Source organism: Suncus etruscus, chromosome 3 (genome assembly GCF_024139225.1).
Source record: "Suncus etruscus isolate mSunEtr1 chromosome 3, mSunEtr1.pri.cur, whole genome shotgun sequence".
In the NCBI taxonomy this organism is placed as follows: Eukaryota; Metazoa; Chordata; class Mammalia; order Eulipotyphla; family Soricidae; genus Suncus; species Suncus etruscus.
In genome coordinates, this window is record NC_064850.1 from 50638684 (window position 1) to 50647035 (window position 8352).

Below are 8352 nucleotides of genomic sequence, written 5' to 3' on the forward strand. Positions count from 1 at the left end.
AATGGTTATTCCATAAGAACAAAGGATATGTACAACAAGAAGAAATCACACTCGTAAACACATATGCACCCAATGAGGGACCAGCAAAATATTTAATACAATTGTTGACAAATCTAAAAGAAGACATAAATAGCAACAAAATAATAGTGGGAAGCCTCAACACTACCCTGACACCCCTTGATAGGTCAACCAGGCTGAAACCCAACAAGAATATACTAGCTCTGAAAAGAGAAATGGAAGAATGTTGTCTAGTATGTGTATATATACATATATATTATACTATATATATATATATTACACATACATATACCATTTCATCCCCAGGAAACTGGCAACATATTCTTTTCCAATGCACATGGATAATTCTCCAGGATAGAATACATGCTGACCCATAAAACATACCTCTATAAAATTAAGAGGATAGAAATTTTACAGACTACCTTCTCAGATCACAATGTACTGAAATTAAAAGTGAACAGCAAAGGGACACAGAAGAAAAACTTTTAACACCTGGAAATTAAACAGCTCACTACTGAACAACCAGTGGGTCATAGACTAAATCAAAAAGGAAATCAAAAGATTCCTGAAAACAAATGCAAACGAAGACACAAGTTATCAGAATTTGTGGGACACTGCAAAAGTGGTACTAATAGTAAAGAAAATTTATAGCTTTGCAAGCACACATCAGAAAGGAAGAAGAGGCCTACATAAATAACTTAATGACACAGCTTAAAAATTAGAAAATAATCAACAAAAGGAACCAAAAATAGGTAGACAGAGGATATAACAAAGCTTAGAGCAGAAATCAATGAAGTGCAAATCCAAAAATCAATACAAAAGATTGGGGCCAGAGTGATACCACAGCGGTCGGGCACACATCACAAAGAACAAGAGCAATCAGTGCTGGCAGGGATGTGGAGAGACTGGTGGGAATGCCGTCTAGTCCAGCCTTTATAGAAAACAATATGGAGATTCCTAAAAAAAAAAAAAAAAAAAAAAAACTGGAAATTGAGCTCCCATTTGATCCAGCTATTCTACTCCTTGGGATATACCATAGGAACACAAAATTAGAATACAAAAATTCCTTCCTCACACCTATATTCATTGCATCACTATTTACAATAGCCAGAATCTGGAAACAACCAAGATGTCCTTCAACAGATGAAGGGCTAAAGAAACTTTGATACATGTACACAATAGAATATTATGCAGCCATCAGGAGAGATGAAGTCATGAAATTTTCTTATACATGGATGTATATGGAATCTATGCTGAGTGAAATAAGTCAGAGGGAAATAAATAGACATAGAATAGTCTCACTCATCTATGGGTGTTTAGAAAAATAAAAAACATTATTGTAAGAATGCCCAAAGACAATTAAGATGAGGGCTGGAAGAACATGGAAGAATATGAAGCTCACCACAAAGAGTGATGTGTGCAGTTAAAAAAATAACTACACTGACAACTATAATAACAATGCCAATGACTGAGAGAAGTAGAAAGCCTTTCTCAAATACTGGCTGGGGAGCAGGGGAGATGGGGCATTAGTGATGGGAATGTTGCACTGATGAAGATGGGTGTTCTTTATATGACTGAAACCCAACTACAATCATTTCTTTAATCAAGGTGCTTAAATAAAGATATTATAAAATATTAAAAGTAGAAATTCAAAAATATTCTTATGCCAAGTAGTATGATTTAGGGTGGTAGATATGATCTCCATTTCCTCTTTCTCTGACTGTGACTTAAACAGCAGTATGTGTCATGCAACTGGCACAATAAAACTTAGAGTTCCTTGCTAGTGTTGTGGATTTTGTGAGCCAATGTAAAACTGCCATTCCACATTTAAACTTGAACATGTTCCATAGAAATTTGAAGCTATTACAAAGGTTAAGGCATATGCCTGGCATGCAGTTGCTAGCAATTCAATCCGTAGTACTACATTGTCTTCCCAGAACTTCCAGGAAAGGATCCCAAGCATAGAAATTGTAGGAGCCTCCAACTACCAAGAGTGTGACATCAAAGTCCACAGAACAGATTTAAATAGATCAAACTAGATAATCCTACAAATCAATTAATTATATTAAAAATAAAGGTATTAACACTAAAATATCTCACTTTTTATTTATATTTAATAATTACTGCATTTGTACAAGCATCAATGCTCTCGGGGAATGCATATTTTTTGCATCAGTATAACAAGAGAATTTTATTTTTTCATTAAATTTTTTGTCCCCCAATTCACAATACAGACCAGGCAAAGGGCTTGTGTTGAGGTGTATAAGGGGTGCAGTTTTGTACCTCCTTTTTCTATACAGTCAGTGTAAAGAATACAGCCTGTGGTAAGAATTGGGAGGCCTTATCTAGGCCTTATCTTTTTTTTTCTTTTGATTTATATATATATATAGATATATGTATATATATAATCATATATATATATAATCCTTCACCAGTGCAACATTCCCATGACCAATATCCCAAGTGTCCTTGGGATGGTCTCCCTCATCTATGGGTTTTGAGAAAAAAAAACATTTGTGTAATGATTCTCAGAGACAAAATAAAGGAGGACTGGAGAGTCCAGCTCCCAACATGAAGCTCACCACAGGGATCGTTTAGTGCAGTCACAGAAAAAATTACACTGAGAACTATCATAACAAAATGTGACTGAATAAGGGAAGTAGAAAGCCTGTCTAGAGTACAGGCCGGTGTGGGGTGGGGAGGAAGGACACAAGAGAATTTTAAATGGGATGCTAAAAGCATCTTTTCCAAGTTCTGTTTTTGCTTATTATAATCAGGCACATGGGAGCTCTGATATCAAGAGAATCATCAAGAGATAAACATTTGTCCTTTTATCTAACTATTAAACACTACATTTTAAATATTAAAACAGCAATATTTGTTGTTTTATTAATTGTTTATGGTTAGAAATGAGACGGACATTGATTTGGACCAGAAAGGCATTTGACTCTTCTTACCCACTCCCCCTCCCACCTACCACAAAGAAAAGGAAGCCTAGAGCAAAGCTCATGATGGTCCTGGATGAAGTTGCTTTTTATTAACTAGGAGAAAGACTTAATGTAAGTAAAGAATTTGCATGTGTACATGTTAACTCTCCTTAACACCTACACAACAATAAACACAATGGGTTTAATGATGTATACTGCACGATAGGAAGACTGCAGAATCCCACTTCAAAGGGATTCCTTATTCTATGGATATCACTGAATAAATATCATTCCTTTGAAAAAATAAAAATTCCATAAATAGAATTATAAAATAACAAAGCTATAAAGAGTTGGAGGAAACATTAATGATGCAAATTTAGCTAGAAGCCAACTATGTTATTGATAAATAACAGAGGCTTTGTTGTTTATAGTACTGAGACTGAAAAATAGTTTTGTTTAATGAATATGATTTGTGCAAGAATGAAAAAATGTTTGTAAGTCACATAACAAATGTGATGACAATACATTTTACTGGGGTAAGAAGGCAAACTGAAAGAACATTCTATTTGTGGGTCATGGATGAATTACAACCATGAGTCAGCCACATATGTGACAGTTCAGCAAAACTTCACAAAAGCAGGAACAGGAGGGAAGCATAATGGGTAAGTGTACAAGTTTTACATGTGGAAGGCCCAGGTTTGAGCTCTCATGCTGCTTAAGCCCCTGAGCATTAACAGAAGCAGCCCCAAGCATCAGGAGTAAGCTTCTGAGCAATACTAACAAGTATGGCCCTAAAACAAAAAAAAAATTAATAAGTGCTTTTTGAGAAGTAATTGATCATGTATAATTTGCTGCAGGAATGTTGTGGATGCTATTCAAATTGGGTGTTACATATCTATACTACTTAATAAAACCACACATATATTAATATTTACACTAACACGTTCTGGTTTTAAATATTTGCTTTTTCTTATATCTAGTTACTAGATCTAAGGACAGTAATTAAAGGACACCAGGGAAATTTATCTTCATTTATTATTTTAAAGCAGTGTGAACTCTGAGCACTACTATTTTCTGCTTAAATGTACTAGATGGATTCTTTTACCTATAACTGTAAAGGAAACTTGCTTAAGGGTACTTATATTTTGGCCTGTGTGATCTCAGGAATTAATGAGTTCCATATTTTTCTATTTATGCTTCATAAGATTTAAGGGAAAAAATCTCTCTAATCAAGCAGAGTTTGGGCTTATTTAAAAATCAATTGCTCAGAAGCCTGAGTGATAACACAGTGGTAGGGCGTTTGTCTTGCATGCAGTAAATCCAGAACACACGATGGTTTGAATCCCGGCATCCCATATGATCCCCTGTGCCTGCCAGGAGCAATTTCTGAGCACAGAGCCAGGAATAATCCCTGAGTACCACCAGGTGTGACCAAAAAAATTTGTAATTGCTCAGAGACTGAGAAGATAGCTAACAGCTGGAGCACAAGTCTGGTGTGCAAGGGCCCTAAATTCTGTTTCCAGTACTGCCACTCCTCTGAGCATTTGAAAAGAGGGTCTTAGAGCACTACTGGGCATGAGAAGCACCATTTCTTCAGAACCACTGACTGAAACTTCTTTCTGCACAGCTGAGCTGAGAAGACCCCAGGTCCTTGAGCACCCAAGTTAAATGAAATGAAATTTACTACCCAACAAATATAAGTTACTATGAATAGCAAGCTCTTGGGGTGAGATTGAATGGAGCTGTTTGTAGGTGAAAGGGAATTTTAATTTTCACTATCAGTCCAAGTTTCTCCAGAAAGAGAATACAAGGTAGAAACATAAAGGTCCAGAAATGTACTGTCTGCCAGGAAAAGTAGTTTATTTTTTCTTGGTGAATTTCAATCTCATCAAACTCCAGAATTATAGAAATAGCTCAAAGAAATTCACATAGGGCCAAAATGATAGCAAAATGACAGCACAGTTGCCTTGCACACAGCCAATCTGAGACCAACCTGGGTTCAATCTCCAGTGTCCCCCAAGCCTGTCAGGAATGATTACTGAGCACAGAGTTAGGAGAAACCCCTGAGAAACACAAGGTGTGGCTGAAAGAGGGAAGGAAGGAAGGAAGGAAGGAAGGAAGGAAGGAAGGAAGGAAGGAAGGAAGGAAGGAAGGAAGGAAGGAAGGAAGGAAGGAAGGAAGGAAGGAAGGAAGGAAGGAAGGAAGGAAGGAAGGAAGGAAGGAAGGAAGGAAGGAAGGGAGGGAGGGAGGGAGGGAGGGAGGGAGGGAGGGAGGGAGGGAGGGAGGGAGGGAGGGAGGGAGGGAGGGAGGGAGGGAGGGAGGGAGGGAGGGAGGGAGGGAGGAGAGAGAAAGAGAGAAAGAAAGAGAGAAAGAAAGAAAGAGAGAAAGAAAGAGAGAGAGAAAGAAAGAAAGAAAGAAAGAAAGAAAGAAAGAAAGAAAGAAAGAAAGAAAGAAAGAAAGAAAGAAAGAAAGAAAGAAAGAAAGAAAGAAAGAAAGAAAGAAAGAAAGAAAGAAAGAAAGAAAGAAAGAAAGAGAGAGAAAGAAGGAAGGAAGGAAGGAAGGAAGAAAGAAAGAAAGAAAGAAAGAAAGAAAGAAAGAAAGAAAGAGAGAAAGAAAGAAAGAGAGAAAGAGAGAAAGAAAGAAAGAAAGAAAGAAAGAAAGAAAGAAAGAAAGAAAGAGAGAGAGAGAGAGAGAGAGAAAGAAAGAGAGAAAGAGAGAGAGAGAGAGAGAAAGACAAAAAAAAAAGAAAGAAAGAAAGAAAGAAAGAAAGAAAGAAAGAAAGAAAGAAAGAAGAAAGAAAGAAAGAAAGAAAGAAAGAAAGAAAGAAAGAAAGAAAGAAAGAAAGAAAGAAAGAAAGAAAGAAAGAAAGAAAGAAAGAAAGAAAGAAAGAAAGAAAGAAAGAAGAAAGAAAGAAAGAAAGAAAGAAAGAAAGAAAGAATAAAACTATATAATAAAATAAGAGAAAACGAATCAAATTTTGATTTCCTCTTTGATTTCATCTCGGACCCACTGTTTGTTCAGTAGCAGGCTGTTTAATTTCCAAATGTTAAAGTTTTTCTTCTGTGTGCCTTTGTAGTTCACATCTAAATTTAGAGCCTTGTGGTCAGCAAAGGTAGCCTGCAAGATTTCTATCCTCTTGATTTTATGAAGGTATGTTTTATGTGTCAGCATGTAGTCTATCCTGGAGAATGACCCATGTACATTGGAGAAGAATGTGTATCCAGGTTTTTTGGGGTGGAGCATCCTATATATATCTACTAGTCCTCTTTCTTCCATTACTCTTTTCAGGCTAATATGTTTTTGTTTGGTTTCAGTCTGGTTGACCTATAAAGTGTTGACAGGGCTGTGTTGTTGGTCTCTCTTGTCTTAGAGTAGACCTGTTAGTTTTTCTTTTAAGGCTGGTTTTTCATCTGTGAAGGTTCTGAGCTGTTGTTTATCATGAATCTATGTATCTTTCCTTCAAACCTGAATGTGAGTCGGGCTGGGTGCAGTATTCTTGGTGAGGCATCCATTTCATTCAGTCTTGTCCCAATATCCCACCACTGTCTTCTGGCCTTGAGAATTTCTTGTGACATGTCTGCTGTAAGTCTTAGGGATGCTCCTTTTAATGTAATTTCCTTTTTTAATCTTTCTGCTTTCAGTATTTTATCTCTATCTGTGGAATTTGTCATCGTAATGAGGATGTGTCTTGGGATGTTTTCCTTTGGGTCTCTTTTAGTTGGTACTCTTCGGGCATGCAGGATTTGATTGCATGTAGTCTTTAACTCTGGGAGTATCTCTTTGATGATGTCTTTGACAGTTGATTCTTCCTGGAGATCTCCTACCTGGGCCTCTGGGACTCCAATGATTCTGTTGAGTTTATCAAGGACTTCTATTTTCATCTGTTCACATTCCTTGAGTACTTTTTCCATTGCCTGATCGTTTAACGTCTTAAGGTTCTTTTCCAATTTCTTCTGCTGCGTTGAGTTTTTCTGCATCTCATCTTCCAGCATGCCAATTCTGTCCTCAGCTGCTGTTACCCTGCTGGCGAGGCCATCCACTGAGGTTGTCAGTTGAGCTACCATGTTTTTCAGATCTGTTATTTTAGTTTGGAGTTTTCTGAATTCCGGTTTTGTGCTCTGTTCAGATCGATCTATGTTTTCTTTGAGTTCTATAAGCATCTTCCTTATTTCTATTCTAAACTCCTTATCCGAGAGGTTAATCAGATGGTTGGAATTTTTTAGGTCATCCATGCTATCGTCTTTATTCTCTGTGCATGGTGTTTGTCTGCGAGGTTTCCCCATTGTCACTCTTGTAGTGTGATTTTTTTTTCTGCATGTTGTGGTGGGGTTCATTGATTAGAAAGAGTGTGCGGCCACAAAGTGAAGCAGAGTGGCCATGCTCTTCTGGAGCCTCTGGGAGAGCTATTTTTCTGGGCTCTTTTCGGTCCACTCTCAAGAGGTTCAAGAGACAGGACAGTGGAAAAACATGCACAGGCAACACAGTTTCTCATAGTCGGGAACCACTGGGTGGGAGTAGATATTCCCAGCCTGATGTCACAAACAGGGGACTTTTCTTTCTGCAGAATACTGCGGATAGCCAGTTCTCATGATCGAACACAGTTCCTTGGCGTTTTGGCTTTTGGATGAGCCTATGGAAGAGCTATTTTTCTGGGCCTTTTTCGGCCCACTCCCAAGAGGTTCAGGAGACAGGACAATGGAAAAAAACACACAGGCAACACTTACAGTTTCTCACAGTCGGGAACCACTGGGCGGACCTAGATATTCCCAGCCTGACGGCACAAACAGGGGACTTCAGTAACACTTTTTATTATTTTTAAAGCATTTTACCTAACTGAATTAAAAGAAATTTTTGTCTACTGGGCTGCTGATATAATACAAAGATTAAAGTGCTTGCCTGGCATGTGACTGGCCTCTGTTCTACCTACTGCCAGGGGAAAATCACAGAGCCACAGTGATCCCTAAACATTGGCAGGGGGTGTCTGCATACCCCCAAAGAAGAAAATTTTTGTCTAGATCTCATTACCAGAAATGTATTTAAATGTCTTTAGCTGAGGGGGAAGAATTTGTACTATTCATTTTTTTAAGAACCACTATGTTGATTGAGACATAATACCATAAAGAACATGGTTGGTTTCTTTTTTTTTTTTTTTTTCAGTTCATTTCTTTAAGTTCACTCTTACAAAGTTTACAACAAAGTGGCTTTTAGTATATTTTCAAAACTGTTAATATATCACCACTCACACTCCAGAATATTTTCATTACATCCCAAAGAAAACCCACACCTATTAGCAGGCATTTCCCATACCTCACCCCCACCAGCCTCTAGCAACCTCTAATCAATTTTCTATCTATGGAGTTACCTATTCTGGACAATTCCTATAAGTGGGGAAATCACACAATATTGT

General features: G+C 37.6%; 1 non-coding gene across 1 annotated transcript; it reads right to left on the reverse strand.

The window, feature by feature from the left end:
- Positions 1–2227: 2227 nt before the first annotated feature.
- Positions 2228–2359, reverse strand: LOC126005243 (small nucleolar RNA SNORA51). The gene has a single exon (XR_007494411.1). It is a non-coding gene; the product is annotated as a small nucleolar RNA SNORA51 (small nucleolar RNA).
- Positions 2360–8352: the final 5993 nt, after the last annotated feature.